We start from the raw sequence: 18270 nt of genomic DNA, 5'->3' as shown, positions 1-18270 counted from the left end.
GAGAGAGAGAGAGAGAAGAAAGGATACACAAGCCGAAGAGAGAGAGACAGACAGACAGAGAGGATACACAAGCAGAAGAGAGAGAGAGAGAGGAGAAAGGATACACAAGCAGAAGAGAGACAGAGAGAGAGGATACACAAGCGGAAGAGAGACAGAGAGAGAGGATACACAAGCGGAAGAGAGAGAGAGGCGAAAGGATAAACAAGCGGAAGAGAGAGAGAGAGAGAGAGAGAGAGAGAGAGACAGACAGACAGACAGACAGAAAGAGAGAGAGAGAAGAAAGGATACACAGGCAGAAGAGAGAGACAGAGAGGATACACAAGCAGAAGAGAGAGAGAGAGAGAGAGAGGGAGAGAGAGAGAGAGAGAGAGAGAGAGAGAGAGAGAGGAGGGAAGGATATGCAAGCAAAAGAACTATTTAATTAGAAAACTTATATAAAGAGTTCCGTGTGTGTGTGTGTGTGTGTGTGTGCGTGTGTGTATGCGCGCGCGCGAGAGTGCATGCTCCTAAACAGGAGACTTACCTAATTAAAAAACTTATAGAAAGAATTTTATTAATATTGTAATATACTGTAGAGGGGAAATTGGGTGACAGCATCTCATTTTTACTTTCCAACGGATATAATTTAATGAGTATCGCAAATATGCATTTTGGGTTGGTTTAGATTGAAGGTGCTTATGCCGGCACGAGCCCTTGTCTAAAGGCTCCCCAAAAGTGTGGTAAGGTATCAAGGGGTGTGAGAGGCTTGGTGTGGACTTCAGGACTCTGCCTAATCAACAGAGATTGCAAACTTTCTATTACTTCATAATGCCATTAACTTTTATGCCTCTTTCTGCCTATTTTTAGTTTTCTGTAAAAGAAAACTATTGTGCCGGCTTTGTCTGTCCGTCCGTACTTTATTCTGATGGCACTTTTTTCTGTCCGCACTTTTTCTGTCCACCTTCAGATCTTAAAAACTACTGAGGCTAGAGGGCTGCAAATTGGCATGTTGATCATCCACCCTCCAATCATCAAACATACCAAATTGCAGTCCGCTAGCCTCAGTAGTTTTTATTTTATTTAAGGTCAAAGTTAGCCATAATCGTGCTTCTGGCAACGATATAGGAAAGGCCACCACCGGGCAGTTGTTAAAGTTTCATGGGTCGCGGCTCATACAGCATTATACCAAGACCACCGAAAGATAGATCTATTTTCGGTGCCCTTGATTATACGCTGTACAGAAAACTCGATTGCGCCGAAGAACTTCAGCGCATTTTTTACTTTTTTTTTTTGTAGTGGAGTAATCTTTGGTAATTCTACTCCATGAGGTCCCAAATATCCTTTTCTAAATTTAAATTTATCTACATAAGTTTACATAAAATGGCGGATATTGAATTAAAAAATAACATTTAATCAGATTTCCAGTGCGTCCACTTATGTTACCGCCGCGTTTGAAGGAAAAACAATTTGAGGAAGGCATTTGGAGCAAATGGTGTTTGCTTTATCAAGCAAATGCAAGTTTTTAATTGAAACCCGGAATACAACAAAGTTTTGGCGGCGCAGATCAAAAGAAATTATTTACTAATTCTCGTCCGTTTAAAACATTACTATTTTGGGCTAGGAATTTTTTAAAAACTTTGTTTCAGTTTCCTTAATATTCTTCTTTTTGTCTTTTTTCTCACTTTCTCTCTGCATTATCTGATAATTGTTTAAAGATAAAAGAAGTAACATATTCTTGATTTCATTCCAAAGTGACTAATATTTATGTGGAAAGGTCATTAAATTACAGAGCAAGCTTCCGCAAAATAGAATGCCCAGTAATAAATACTATATATATTTATATAAAATGATAATAATAATAATAATAATAATAATAATAATCATAATAATAATTTAAGAAATATTTGATTTGATAATAGATATGCAATAATAATAAAAAACGAAAATTGACATATTTTCTCATTAGACTTCTTAGCCAGTTATAGAAACATTATATAGATTACTCGAACGACACAGAGACCGTGAATTCGTTCTTCCCCCTGTTGGCTTCCCGAGCCTCATTGTGACCCATTACCACCGGAATTCTCCTCTTCCTTGCATTCACGCTCGAGCGATTGGAACTTCAGAAGTTCAAGCGAAGATGCAATGCATTACTATCCCTCAGACTATTCTTGTGTTTGATGCAATTTTACCTATTTAGCAATTTCTTAATTTATTTTTTTTTTTCTTTTTAATGAGATCTCTTCTTTCTGTATTTCTCTTTATCTTCTCTTACTTCTTCTAATTTACTTTTTCTTTTTTAATGAGATCTCTTTTTTCTGTATTTCTCTTTACCCCCTCTTAATTCTTCCTGATGAACACCTTGATATTCTTTGGAAACCTGAATTTCAAGTCAGTGGCCCCTTAGGTGGGCTTGTTCCACATGAATAGGGCTCATCTTCTGAGTAATAATAATAATAATAATAATAATAATAATAATAATATAATAATAATAATAATAATTAAGCACCCAAAGTCCTCTAAGATTAAACAGAAAACAACCTTGCGTCGTTCCCCCGTAGGTAGGTAATGCCGTCAGGGCACCTCACGCGGTGCACTGTAGGCATGGTTTAGGTCCTCTGCAGCGTGTCCCTTCGGTCCCTAGCTGCAACCCCTTTCATTTCTTTTACTGCACCTCCGTTCATATTCTATTTTTTCCGTCTTACGTTCCACTCTCTCTTAACGATTGCTTCTTAATGAATGACTTCACAGGTCCCAGCCTTTGGCCTTTGGCCTAAGTTTTATACTCCTTTTCCATTTCCACCTCGTTTCGTTTAGAGTCTCCGGGACAACGTTACCAAAATTTGTACGTTTAGGCCCCATCGTGTATCCAGAGTTGTATCCTGTGTATCCTGGAATGACAATTGGACGCTTAGAAATGATCTATAGGGTAACCCTGAAGCATCTTCCGAGTACGGGACCTTTCCCTGAAAAAGCGGGAAGCCGTATCTTAAAAATTAACCATAGAATTTTCTTTAAAATAATCTCATTATGTTTCCCACACCTAAATAACTGATAGGGTACAGCCTTACTCTACCTAACCCAACCTAACCTAACCTAGCCTGACCAAGGGGCATGGCAAAAAAAAAAAAAAAAAAGTTGGTGCAATACTAGCATACATCTCAGGAATTTGCGACCCGGGAATCGTAATCCTGTCCTGGATAATTCTGTCTCGGAGGAAATACTTGTGTTTATTATAACACGTATAGACTACTTGTCCACTCAGGAGGTCCTACAGGTACACGAAGGCGCTTACATTTATGAAAATTTGATCCTGTGTTTGAGGAAATTATTTTATACATGATTTCACTGACGTACTTATATGCATGTAGGAAACTGCACTGCGTGTGATTCTCACTTTGGAGTCAGATGTGCAGTTATCATTTCATTCTGTAATCTGTCTGTCTGTCTATTGATCGGTTCTATCTTTTTTCACGTTGGTTTTGTTTTCGCGATTTGCCCTGCAGTCGCTCAGTTAATCGGAAGTTATTCACTTAGCCACCAACCCATCTAATTCCGCTTCTGTCCTAAACCTCTCTCTCTCTCTCTCTCTCTCTCTCTCTCTCTCTCTCTCTCTCTCTCTGGCTGTCTAACGGTCTGTCTGTATGTATCTCTCTCTCTGGCTGTCTGTGTCTCTCTTTCTTTGTCTGTCTCTCTCTCTGTGGTTGTATATCTGCCTGTCTGTCCGTCTCTCTCTCTCTCTCTCTCTTTCTCTCTTTGTAGGTCTGTCTGTCCCTCTCTCTTTGTCTCTCTGTCTGTCAGTCTAGGCCTGTCTGTCCCTCTCTCGTTCTTTGTCTCTCTGTCTGTCAGTCAGTCTAGGCCTGTCTGTCCCTCTCTCGTTCTTTGTCTCTCTGTTTGTCAGTCTAGGCCTGTCTGTCCCTCTCTCGTTCTTTGTCTCTCTGTCTGTCAGTCTAGGCCTGTCTGTCCCTCTCTCGTTCTTTGTCTCTCTGTCTGTCTGTCTGTCTCTCTCCCTCTCTTTCTCTCTCTCTCTGTGGCTGTCTGAGTGTGCCTCTAGCTGTCTGCATCTCTCGTTTTCTTTGTCTGTCTGTCTGTCTGTCTCTCTATCAAGGTATGCTATTTTTCACTCGTCAGTTGTCGAACTACACAACAACTATTTTCACTTTCATCACGCCAGCGCGATACACTCTCGGAAGAGCGAGTGAAAGTTTCGTAGTCGCATCCAACCCTTTTTGATAAAGCAACTCTTGACAACAGTTCCCACCCCCAAAACCCCCCGCGCTCCTCGACTCCGCCATCAGACAATACATAAACGTAAACGAAGTTTCCAGACGCCTCACCTATCGCTGCGTAACTTTGTCCTTTGTTCCTCATTTCATTCGCGGTTTTTTTTATTTTGATACATTACAAAGAGTGAGTTTTCAGTCACGTCGACAAAGGTCCCACCCACCCACCACGGTCTAGGTGTATACCTAGACCGTGGGTTCCACCACCGCTTCTACCACCGTCGCCACACAAACGCGTACAGCCACACACACAAAGCAAGTGAAAGGGACAAAGGCTAGTAAAAGCGCCCATACACAAAGCAGGTTTAAAAGGACGCACGGCATAGCGAAAGCAAACGCTTATAAAGCGAGCATAAACGGGACACCGTTATCTAGCAAACGCTCCCACGCACAAAGCATTTAAAATGGGGCATTAAACAAATAAACAAACGTGCTTCCAAAGCAAATAATAAAGGACATTGCATAGACAAACAAGTACATATGCACAGCAAATACGTAGTGGCAACACCCAAATGAGCAAATACACATATACAAAGCATGGAAAAAAAGGCACAACGCAAGTAAGCAAATATAAACAAACAATGAAAAAGGCACTCAACACCACTAAGTACAGGCGCACACAAATCAGAGATTTCGTACTTTTACTTATATTTCTTTTAATTTTAAATCAAAGAAGGCGGACCTCCGAATTGATGTTGAAAGAATAGGTGTCTAACCATTATTTTGGCAACGTAGAGAGTAAGAACAGATAATACATATAAAATATAATAAAGAAAGAAAACCGAAATAAATTTTCTTCTTAATTTCCCTTTTAAACAGTTTATTTTGCATTCCGTTTTCTTTCACCTAGACCCGCCTCCCCTCTCTGGCAGAATTTGCGTCTAGCCCAGTGGAGCAGAATACCGAATTCTCCGCCAGTGTTGGGCCAAATTTAATTGTCTCACTGCTAACTCTGGGGATATTTCGATCGTGTAGTGAACAGGCGACATGTAATTCTTGAAATACAATACAGTTTACAGGTTTGGCAGAGGTTACAGGAAAATACTCAAGTCTTGAGTTAAAGGGGTTGAGGTTCTCTGCCATGCTCAGCGATTATGTTTCTGTCAATAATAATAGTAATTCAGTCCCAGTTGTTCCTCGTTGAACAACGCAGTGAATTATATAACTAATTGGTTGTCAGTCAACTGTGATTGGTGGCAGCCGGCTTGTGGAACGGCATAGGTCTAGTAACCCCATCCCAAACCACTGGCAGGAGCCCTTTCTTTTGACAAGGGAAAGGTGTATGGTGAATAATAATGATAAGATTTTAACAACGATGTGCATGTACTGTATAATAATAATAATAATAATAATAATAATAATAATAATAATAATAATAATGTGGGGCGTCGTCCCATCGAATCCACAAATCTGGATTTCGTTACCGATGGCCACGTGGTCATCTTCCTCAAAGTTTGCTCTTGGATTCCACGATCGATTCTGTGAGGTGGCAGGAGGGCGGTGTTGACAGGAATCCTTCCTTCACAAGAATCCTTCGTCCTCAGGGAGTTAAGAGGGATGTTTGCTCCCGTCCCTCGTAATCTTTGAATGGCTCCCTACCTCTATTTTTACCTAAAAATGTGGGATAATGATGAACGTGAAAAGAAGAACCGAGTGGAAACCCTTAAAGCTAAAATCTGGGTTCAGGACAAGCCGTTTGTCCTAGACCCATTTTTTTTTTTTTTTTTTTTGCGGTGTTAGAGTGACCTTTTATCTTCAGTGGCAACGTGGGTCCTGTTAAGCTGTGTATGTTTGTGTTATGTGTGTGTGTGTGTGTGTGTGAGTGTGTTTGTAGCAATAAGTCTTTCATTTCTCTGCTAAATGTGGCATCATCAGTCAATCTGTCTTTCATTTTCTAATTTCTGTAATGAACAAAATTAGAGTAATGACAAAAAAGGAAATCTTCATTCAAATGCATCCGCTACTTCCCTTTACGGAAGCTGAAGTACAATCACAAAAACTATTTTTAGAAATATGGTGGATTTCAAACGCTATTCGCTAAGACGGCCAGCAACTACAATTGGTTGCTTAAGCCGGCGACACACGACATGACTATTCGTCATCTTTTTTGCCAACAAACTCTATACAATTAACAAATATGATGCCCTGTGATGGTGTAAAGTTAAAGTACATTATATTCGTTAAAGTTCACGAAAATTAGCTACTTACGTAGTTCTGCAGCAAGATCACAAAAGTTGTCAGAAAACTTACTCATGAGTCTAGGAACCTGCATTCGATTTGCAAGTATCATCAGTGTTGGATGAGTTAGGTAATTGAATAGGTAGTGGCCGACTCTGGGCACGGAAGCTGCTTGTTTATGCCCACCCGTGAACGGTCAGGTACGGTATAGGTCTAGATTAGCCCCAGAACTGAAAGACTGACAAATGAAATCTTTTCTCCTAAAGGGTAAAGGGTTGACACCTTGGATGTTTTTTTTCCCCCTTCATAATGGCGAGTTCTTGCATTTTTTTTTTTACTTAATGTGAGGTGTACACTCTCGCGCAGCAAATGTGTATCTGTATATTCGTAAACACTTGAGCAATACAAGCGCAAGGGACAAGCCTGTGAGTAAACACACACACACACACACACACACACACACACACACACATATATATACACATACATATATATATATATATATATATATATATATATATATATATATATATATATAGTGTGTGTGTGTATTGAGACAATCTGTATGTCCACATTGTGGGCAAGCACATATTACAACCTACAACCAAATGTGCACTTTTGCATGTTAAATACACATCAGTGTTTCGAAATATGATTGTTCCTTGAGCTGTTCTCCCTGACTTACTCCTTAACAAACAGGAGGTGCCATATTGCCGCAGCACATAATACGGAAACACACACACATTTCAGATCCCTCAGCTACTTCATGCACACGTCAGAGCACCATTCCTGAGTTTGAAAAGAAAAACAACACCATGATATTTACAAGAGTAATAAAGAAAAAACTTACACGGTTCTCAAAATATTACCATTCTCGCATTTAACGATCTCTGCATTTTACATCTCGCACCAGTCGTACCAGAGGGGAAATTCAATCAGCGTCAGACCAGACTGGACTCATCGTCCAGCATTTTGATAATGGATATTGCTTAACACAGCGAGTCTGATCCCGTCTGCATTATTAATCCTATCGCCCAGTCGACTTCCTCAGTGCTGCTGTCTTCATGTATATTACGCTGTCATTCAATTTCACAGCCGAGTAAAGGTGTTGTCACAGCACCAGCGCGTTTGCTGGAATCTTTTGGCGTCCTGCCAACATATTTTGCACTAAGTGACAATTTTTCATATATTTATTTAGAGTTGGTGCAAAACTTACACTACGCATGTTCGTAAAGACTTGAAGTTGTCACAGAGAAGAAACATTGAAAGGCGATATCACACGAAAAGAAACATCTTGAAAGGTGATGTCAAGCACAGACGAGCACGAACATCCGTGATTGGTTGTGTCACACGACCACGAACATCAGCGAAAGGAGGCTACGTCACACGAGATTTCGAGCACGAACATTTCGTGAAAAGAACAGAGACTCACGAGCATCACCAACATCCACGAAAGGTGACGAAACTCGAGCGAGAACTCACGAGAGGGTATGTTACACGAGCACGGATATTCGAAATTTCAGTTTTACTTGCGAGAACTCGAGTTTGCATGACACAATCATTAGGCTGAGAACGAGTTTCTTTATGTTGATGGAACTAAGATCGTTCATTCGAGATTAGTACTAAAGTTACGTAACATTTGTTGGAGTTGGAAACCTCAAAGATATGTTCTGAGGTATCAACATAACTTATGAAACATTTTTCAATGGAGGAAGAACGCCCTTGATTCAGAGAGGTCCATTAGCAGTTACCCCGAGACTGGTAACTAAGTGACAGCTTCTAAAATGTCTAGTTCAAAAATTAAGTCTTTTGCCATCCAAGTAAATAAAATCTAGAAAGAATAGTATACAAATTATACTCACTATCTGAAAAAAAAAACATTCTTAAGGAAACTGTAATCATATAAATCTTGGGTTTACGTCTGTAGAGAGAGAAGAGAGAGAGAGAGAGAGAGAGAATAGAAACATTGATTATTCACCGGTAACTCCTGCACCTGTTTATGAATTAAAATTAAAATTATCCTTTATACGAGGATCAATGAAAAGGTCATACCAGTGCCCCTATATAGAACAGACCCGCAGGCAAAAAAAGAAAAAAAGAAGAAGAATCGGTCTCAAAGGAATTGTTTATCTCAGTTTAAAAAAAAAAAATCGGGTTATGTCGCCCACGGGAAGTTGAATATGCAGAAAAAAATATAAAATCTCCGATTTAGAGACTACAATATGGTATGAAGCTATATAGTTAAGCAATTAATTTAGTGAATGCATTTTTAGAATGGATCTAAACGTTATACCTGTTAGAGTTAATCGATTAAGTATCCCCACTTAGGCCTAAAGGTTCTTCATTTGTGTATAATATATTAAGGTAATATCATCCTTATTGTAATCTGTCCTTAATTTAGATCTAAAGGATAGTTAGGCATCATTATGAAGTAATGAGACAATCATCCATAGATTAATGAAGCCTCTCTCTACCTCTAATGGTTATGTGGTTTTCATCACAATTAAAGATTCAAGCACATTCTCTGAAAGCATTCGAGGAACGTTAATCATTGTTAAAAGGAGCCACTCAATGGAAACATAGAGGCATCAGATTTGTAGGTATGAGTACACAATTAAACGAGAAGTTTTATAAAAACGAAAGAAATAGGAAACATGGACAGTAAAACAGAGAGAGAGAGAGAGAGAGAACAGAAGCAGAGGGAGAGCACAGATTCGTTGATATAAATAAACAATTAAACGAGAGTTTTGTGGTTTGAAAAAGCAAAAGGGAAACATGGAGAGTAAAATATGGCAATTATTTTCAAACTAAGCTGATAAGAGAGAGAGAGAGAGAGAGAGAGAGAGAGAGAGAGAGAGAGAGAGAGAGAGAGTTTCCATTTGTCAGAAAGTTGGTGAGAATCTCGTTTCGTAGTGAAGGAAGAGTCTATTTATGGAGAGAGAGAGAGAGACACCTCGAGATTCATTAATAAAAACACAATTAGGTGAGAAACTTTGCAAACCAAAACAGAAGGGAAACATGGAGAGTAAAATATGACAATTATTTTCACCATCACAGAAAAACTAAGCTGACAATTGAGAGAGAGAGAGAGAGAGAGAGAGAGAGAGAGAGAGAGAGTGTCTGGGTTCTTCGGCTTGGACCCCAGTGGCCGTGGCGGTTGTTGTTGCCGATGGCGGTTGGGAAGAAGAAGAAGAGACTGACTGGGACGACTCGCCGAGTAGTGACTCGAGTCAGTCAGTGTGTTCCAGGACTTTACGGTGGAAGGTGAATGCAGGTCGGTGCTTCCGTAGGCCTTTGCAAAACGTTTGGTAAGTAAAACCACGCAAATTTTTCTTTCTTTTTTTTTAACGCAAGAGAAATTTTCCAGATTTGTTTCTGTGCACCTCAGTAGGTCTAGGTTTTATTGCATTGCAAAATTGCCTAGACGAGTTTATGTTTGCGTACACGTTTGAAGTATGAATCTGCCCAAGACGATTCTCTTGAATGTTTGTTTTTATTAAACGTTCTTCTTTACATGTACGCGACCATGTTTTTTTTTTTTTTTAATGCGTGATATAGATATTTTTCAGACGTGAACATACATCTTTTAAAATATTATTCCGAACTAAACGAAAAAGTCGTTTCGAATCTTACTAGAGATTCATGGAATACTGTATATAGGCGTTTATCGAAATTAGAATCTCATCTCATACAATATTATATATAATGTGTGTGTGTGTTTGTGTCTGTGTATACATGCATGTATGTATATGTATATAGGGGCGGCGCCAGAAGGATACATCCTACCGGTTTCTCAGTAAGTCTTTAAGGATGAGGTTGCCAGTCCATGCCCTGTTCTTGACTCCAGCAGACGCTTGTACCCACTTATAGCTGGGATGACTGGTGGGTGGTATGAGGGAGCGAACCAGGGACCTTGCAACACACGCACACATATATGTATAAATCATAGGCCTAGACTACTGTCAGTTTCAGGTTATAGTTTGTTTAAAAGATTCGTAATAGTTTGAGGCTTGAAAGATTCGTAATAGTTTGAGGTTTAAAAGATTCGTAATAGTTTGAGGCTTAAAAGATTCGTGGCAGTCTCAGTATAAGGCCTACAGACTTTTTTCTATTCATCAGTTAAAAAAAAATCATTAATAAGATAGCATAGCCTACAGCCGGGTCAAGTCTTTGTATCGTTCCTCAACACCTGAACAGTTTTATTTGTGTGAAACATAGACGTTTGCTATATGATGGAAAAGAGCCTGGAAGCAGCAACTCAAGTGATGTGTGCAGTTTTGTGTGCAACTTAGACGAAGAGAGTTAACCAATGAGAGAATTTTAAGAGACTGGACAAGTAGAGAACAATAACTTACGCAGCATCAAATGTTTGGAGCATTGTTACGAAGAGAGGATATGGGGGGCATGTCTAATAGAAACAAAAATTCGAGAGGAATAATGCGAGAGGGAGGGAGAGAGAAATTTAGACTGGCATAACCAACCCAGACACTTAGGAAGAGAAAATGAGTATAACAAGAACAGTTATATCATATCTAGAGCCAAGTATGGCTCGCCTGAAGAGTTTATTCTTATAGGAGAGGAAGCAGAGGTGAAAATTGGAGTAAATTAAGGTAAAGACGTTGGACAGGTAAGGAAGAAGAGGCTAAAGGGGTCCGATTAAGGTACAAGTGCAGGAAGCAGTGCAAGGTTGAAAGGTCGATGCAAAGAGCCTTTAGTCTAATTACAGTTTGCCACTCAAAGCACCCCCTAAGTAAACTTCCATGAAAGAATTGGATTCAAAATAACCTGCACATTACTGGTAGTTTGGTAGGTCTCTGCTCGATGGTTGTAAGGTTTAGGCAGAATTGTGTAGTTAATACTTTAACTAGGCCTACAATTTTTACAACTGCAGTAACATCTCGATTTAAAATGAAGCTTCTAGTTTACTGGTATTATGATAGTAGGCCTATATCATAGGGTTCTATACGATGATAGAATTCCGCAAAATGACTTCAGTCAGCATATAGAGACATAAACTCGTTATTAGCGGTAAGAAAGAATATGGAGTTACAAGAATGGAATAGAATGTGCCCAACACTGCTACCTTGTGTTGTTTGGTATCATTTCACGTGCGTGTGTGGGTGGTTGGGCGGATGAGTTAATCAGTAGGCAGGCTAAGGCATTAGTGGTATGTAATTCACATTTTTAGATAGTTTTCTGCTCTTTTACAACTATTGTGTTCTGTAACTATCTCTGTTAAAGTACTTTCGGAAAAGTCCCTTTGAGAGATGAAGACATTATGGTTAGGGGCGTAAGTAGAGAGTAACAACGGAAGACATTTTTATCTGCCAGAATTTTTCTTTATATTTCGATGGTAAAAACATTTCTGGCAAATATTACCCAACACAGAATGTAAAACGGGTTTGAATAATACTGTACGAATATTTTTTATTATACATTTGTTGATGTTGCAGTGTAATATATTCAAGTGTTTTGGATATATATATGTATAAATACAAACAAATATACATGTCAGCTGTAAGCATAGTACGTGTTTTGTTCTGTTAAATGAGCTGTTTATAAATAACATGAGTTTAAGCAATATTTTTGTATTTACAGTTCCGTACGTAGTTGTTTTAACATAACTTGCTGTCCACGCACATTTTCATACGTACACACACAGACACATATATATATACAGTATATATATATATATATATATATATATATAAAATATATATTATATATATATATATATATATATATATATATATATATATATATATATATATATGTATATATGTACACCATATGTGTGTGTATTCCTGACAAATACTGATACACCTGTGGCGTCTTATTATTTCAAGACAACACACTTCCAGTTTCCTTTTTTCTATTCTTATTCTCGAGGCCAGAGGAAAAGTTGCAGATATGCTGCTTTATTTATCTTATGCTGATAGCTGTTCCAGCTATTAACTCAGGCTATCATGAGGACAGTGATAATCATACAGTGAAACTACAGCCTTATGTAAAGGCCAGTAAGACTTTACGGGTTTGAAATCAAGGCTGACAGAGAAATGTGATTTGCTGAGATAGATAACGGTAATCTGCTGGAAAGTTTCACAAAACTGGTTAATGGGAGGCTTGTAATGGAATTTAGTCTTTCACTGAAGGGGAGAAGGTAGGCAGAGGGTACCTGGATATTCATTGTAGGCTGCTGCAGTGCAGTGCTCTGGGCTTTGGCAGTCATCAGTTGCCCACAGTTATCCTCTTGGTGTAAAATTTCAGTGTTTGTGATAAGGTCATTTAAGAGTGGCTTCTTATTGCAAGTGCACAAAATGTCGAAGATTGACCTTCTTGTTATGATGGGTTTGAAGTTGCCTCTTTAGGCCTACACAGCTCATACTGAAGGGTTTGTTTACTTCTACTTGACACCGATTTGTAAACAAAGGTGATACTTGATTCCTTGGGTCCATTGGGGTTGATTCTGTTCTTCATCACAAGAGTGGCTCCCAGGTTCGGGTAGTTGAAGACCTTCAGTAGGACTATCACAGGTCGCATTTGGTGTTACTAAGTGGTGATCCCCAGAGGGAGCCTGCTTCTCGCATGTAGGTTGTGTTATTGTCAACTCTGTTTTCAACTGTTACTTTTTTTCCGTTTTCTGTGGTGTCCAGGATTTGTATATGATATTCCTGTAGTTTCTTTCCTATCATTTCTTCCACGATGTTGCTGGGTTATCCATTGTTTGACTCCCGTCTCATACGTCCCAGTTCTGTATGATTCTAGGTACTACTTATTCAGATTTACTCTTAACACGATACAATCATCTACGAGCAGCCATTGTGTAGGGCTTTGCGCGGGCGTAAGGCTGGTTTAATCTCTTATCAACCAGCCAAGCATGCACCATATTCGCTAAGAAAAACGAAAAATAGTTTATAATATATTGTTACATATGTACCTTGAAATATTCCCGTGTCTGATAACCAGCAAATTATGTATAAAGCATGACGAGAACTGAATGTATCTGTTGAAATAATTAGTATTGTCTTTGTATACGCAATTACTCTTCTTAATCGTCAACACTGGTGTTGAGATCAGCGTAATTGCTGTGTGTTAGGGAGGGGAGAGATTTAGTCTTGCAAATTATTTTAATTACTCAGTTATAAATGTTTTATTTTAGGTATAAAACTAGTCAGTTGGCGTTATCAAACTCGTATATGTACAGTATATTGAAATTACATTTATGGAGGTCAGACTGAGTGGACACAGACTAAAAAATTTTTTTTTTTTTTTACCTCTTGTCAGTTGGCTGCTAAACTTCGCACCGGTTTTTCTAAACCGGCGTTAACTCGAAGTGACGCGTATTTTTTAAACAGGTAACACAATAGCATGTATATGTGGAACATCACTTTTTCCCCCCGGAAGGCTTCTTTTTGCAGTCTGACGAAAAGATGCCAAATGTACCAGGAAAGGTTCTCCTGTAACAGTGCCCTTATAAAGACAAACTCAATCATCTCGGTTTTCTAGATATTGTAGATACGTCTTGCTTTAAGGCTTATTATTAAAAAGGTTTTGCAGTCTTATGAATGAAGCCAGTGAAGAAATCCAGCGGTGTAAATGTCAATGTATATTAGAAATATATATACAAAGGAGAGCTTTCGAGAACCTGCTGTTTCTTCTCATTTGAGAAGGAGAGTCGAGCAGTTTCTCGAAAGCTCTCGTTTCTATATACTACAATTCTAATATATATTTACATTTACGCTACTGTGGATCCCTTCACCATTTTAGTGACTCTTGCTATTGTAAGATTTTTGTGAATAAAGCTAGTTTTCTACTTACGAAAGATACAATGATCTTGACAATCATCATGATCTGATTAGTTGCAAATAAGGCCTTCATTCGGTTAAATAACCTATTCAGAATTAGAAAAGTGTATGTGCTCTGTTATAATACAATACGGTCATATCTTTCAACTTTGAGAAAGATTAGGTAAGGTGAAGCCGTTGACGGTTCTCCTATTTTTTTTCTTACTGTTTATTTGTAGCCACATTATCATCCTGTTCAAGACCTGTCCCATCCTCCCGTGTTGTTTACCTTTGAAGGTGTGTGTGTATGGGTTGAGGCACAAAAAATAATGAGGGCTTCATTGATGGTACCGTTCATTTGCGGCAAAATTGTTGTTTATCTGAGAGTAAACATTTGTTGAAATAGATCACTTCTGTTAACTGAAGGTATACTGTTGAAGGTGATGTTGGTAATGGGCATAGTTCTTCTCTCGTCCCGTTATTGACAGATAAATTGTAGACCTAATGCAATGTAAGTCGGTGAATGTAAAGGTATATATATACAGTACATACATGCATATATAAGTATATATATACTGTATATACAGTATATATATAAATATATATAATGTATATATTTATTTATATATACTGTATATACAGTATATATATATATATATATATATATATATATATATATATATATATATATATATATATATATGTGTGTGTGTGTGTGTGTGTGTGTGTGTGTGTGTATGTGTAATGGCATAGAGCAGGGTCCATAAAACACATCAAAAAGGCCATAATTTATTCATATGAGACGTTTCGCACATGTGCTATGTGCATCTTCAATCTGCATATATAACATAAAAATCGTTAAAATAAAAAAATGTTTAAAAAAGTTCAGATAAAAAATATTTACAAACATTAAAATTAATATAACTTAAAGTGTGTATAGTAAAAAAAAAGGAACGAGTGCTCAACAAACCACCCAAAGGAGAAGGAGAAGAACGAATGACCAACACCTGACACCAGCCTACGACTTGAGTTATGCTAGATAAAGAGGAGAAGCGGAAACGCATAACCGAAGTCGTAGGCTGGTGTCAGGTCTTGGCCATTCGTTCTTCTCCTTCGCCTTTGGGGGGTTTGTTGAGCACTGGTTCCTTTTTTTTTTTACTATACACATTAGAAGTTATATTCATTTTAATGTTTGTAAACAATTTTTTTCTCTTAATTTTTTAAAAAATTTTTTTGTAAATTTTAACGATTCTTATGTTATATATACAGATTGAAGATGGACATAGCCCGTGTGCGAAACGTCTCATGTGAATAAATTATGGCCTTTTTGGCGTGTTTCATGAACCCTGCTGTATGCCATTCTATATCTTCACCTGGAATCCTTGTATATATGGATATGTATACAGTATTTATTATATATTATCTATGTATTATCTGAAAGGTCTGTAACAGACATCTGTATATGCAACAAACTTGTCTGATATATTTTTGATATGGAAGTTCAAGCGAAGATGCAATGCATTGCATGAAGAATTAGAGGAATTTATTTCTGGTAATATAAATTCATTTCTCGGTATAATGTGGTTCGGATTCCACAATAAGCTGTAGGTCCCGTTGCTAGGTAACCAATAGGTTCTTAGCCACGTAAAATAAGTCTAATCCTTCGGGCCAGCCCTAGGAGAGCTGTTAATCAGCTCAGTGGTCTTGTTAAACTAAGGTATACTTAACTTAATGCATTAATACCCTAATACAATTCTCCCCGTATTTTGATCATTTACTTTCATTTTTTCCATTTACTCATTAATTTGTTGAATTGATTTTAGTCTTTTTTAATAGGTGATCTTCTCTTTCTGCATTTCGCATTAACTTCTGTTACTTCTTCCTAATGAACACCATATTCTTTGAAAGCTTGAACTTTAAGTCAGTGTCTCCTTTGGGCTTGTTTCATATTAACAGAGTTCATCTTCTGAATAATAATAATAAAAGTTTTTTTTTCTGGGAGACTGCCCCAGTATCTGACAAGATTTTGGCATTGTATCCCACGTCTACAGTACTTTTAAGATGTTTCCTAATCAGGGGTCTTCTAAAGAATCAATTTTAGGCATTACTTAAGGTTATTTGCAGCTCTCTTCAGCGCCTAGCTGCAACCCCTTTCATTCCTTTTACTACCTCCGTTCATATTCTCTTTCTTCCATCTTACTTTCCACCCTCCTAACAATTGTTTCATAGTGCAACTGCGGGGTTTTCATTCTGTTACAGCCCTAAAACGTTCTTTACTGTCAATTTCCCTTTCAGCTATGAATGACCTCATAGGTCCCAGCGCTTGGCCTTTGGCCTAAATTCTATACTCCATTTTTTTTAACGAATCAACATCAAGGTGCTTAGGAACATACGAGACTAAGAACCCTTATCTGAAGCCTCTCCATCTGATTTATTTTCGTTGCTTCATTGCCTATTCGCAATCTTCATTACTTTAAAGTGGTCTCGTCTTGTATTTTTCGTGACTGTGTTTACCGTCGAATCCTCTCTCCCCGTTCTCCACAAGGAGTTTTATCGCCTATCCAATTAACGCGTAAATGGAAAACAAAACGCGGTAAGTACTCAGAGCAATCGAGTTAAAATTGTAAACATAACAAGTCCCTGTCGCTGGTTTCATCCACTGTACAGAGAATGGGGCGTTTTTACGCAAGATTGGGAGTCTGTCTGTACTCGAGGCTCGGCTCGTCCAAAATCATGTACTCCATACCAAGTCTTTTTGACCTGAAACTTTGTAACTGTCAGATCGAACCTCCCCAGAGTTTTTATTTCCTTTTCTTTCTTTTTTCTTTCTTTTCAATTCGTCCTTTCCACCGACTCTGGACGTGGAATGTGTGCCCATCTACTCTCTCACCTGTTGCTAGACTCATGGATCTTGAATTTCATTTGGGATGGAAACTTGTATACTTTTGTCGACTTTTCAAACATTTTTATTTGATTCGTGAAATTTAGGCCGTCAAGCGGACACTGGGACACTTTATTCTCTCTCTTTTTGGATACCCTAATGAAGCTCGGTCTGACAGGACCTTTCTCAGAGTGATTACCAGGCCGCCTCGTATGCGTGGACTCACTAGATGGTTCAGGAAATACAGAGGAAGTTAGAGAATTGCTCACATTTTGGAAGTGAATGGTTTAAATGATGTCCATATTTAGCATTGTATGCTTAGAGGCTTACCCCCGTAGAGGGGTAGTGCCGTCAGTGCACCTCATGCGATGCACTGTAGGCATTACTTAAGGGTCTTTGCAACGTCCCTTCAGCCCCTAGCTGCAACCCCTTTCGTTCCTTTCACTGTACCTCCTTTCATATTTTTTTTCTTCCATCTTACTTTCCACCCTCTCCTAACAACTGATTCATAGTGCAACTGCGAGGTTTTCCTCCTGTTACATCTTCAAACTTTTACTGTCAGTTTCTGTTTCAGCGCTGAATGGCCTCATTGGTTCCAGTGCTTGGCTTTTGGCCTGAATTATTCAATTCAAGGCCTAATTTGCGACTGTTGCGATTACTGTAATTCACAGAAATCATACCTGTTTCCATAATTAGGAGACGCTTCCTTCACAAAATACACATACTTTTTGAGAACTGTTCAGTATGCTCTGAAGCAAGGTATATCAGAATACATTTGAGCTTTTCAGTCGAGAAACATGCCAAGTGCCATTTTTATAATATAATAAATTAAATTAAAAAATACTTTGACCCAGGATGGCGCTTGGCATGTTTCTCGACTGATAGCCTCGTTTATGAACCGTAAATAATTAGGTTCGAGTCTGTGCTACAGGGTTTTTTGTAGTCTGTGTTACAGGGTTTTTTGTAGTCTGTGTTACAGTCGCTTGTGTTCTTGCGGTTTTCCTGAAACTAGGCTACCACTGGAATATTTCCGCGAATGATGTCATTCAGTAACACGTGTGTGCATCTTGAGACGTCCTTCCATATTTCTCATCCAGAAAGTCCATCGAGTGTTAATGGGATTCATCCTGTCTTGTTTATTAATTTATATTTGTATCCCAGCTTT

General features: G+C 38.4%; 1 protein-coding gene across 2 annotated transcripts in view; it reads left to right on the top strand.

The window, feature by feature from the left end:
- The first annotated feature begins 9615 nt into the window (after positions 1-9615).
- The window catches only part of LOC136832256 (lens fiber major intrinsic protein-like), a 110165-nt gene continuing 101510 nt past the window's right edge, over positions 9616-18270 (top strand). For both annotated transcript variants that reach the window (XM_067093120.1, XM_067093121.1), the window contains exon 1: positions 9616-9748. The gene's annotated coding sequence lies outside the window, so the exon portion shown is untranslated. The remainder of the gene's footprint in view (positions 9749-18270) is intronic.

This window comes from Macrobrachium rosenbergii, chromosome 49 (genome assembly GCF_040412425.1).
Source record: "Macrobrachium rosenbergii isolate ZJJX-2024 chromosome 49, ASM4041242v1, whole genome shotgun sequence".
NCBI lineage: Eukaryota > Metazoa > Arthropoda > Malacostraca > Decapoda > Palaemonidae > Macrobrachium > Macrobrachium rosenbergii.
Note: the sequence above shows the minus strand (reverse complement) of the source record. Positions and strands in the feature narration are given on the sequence as shown.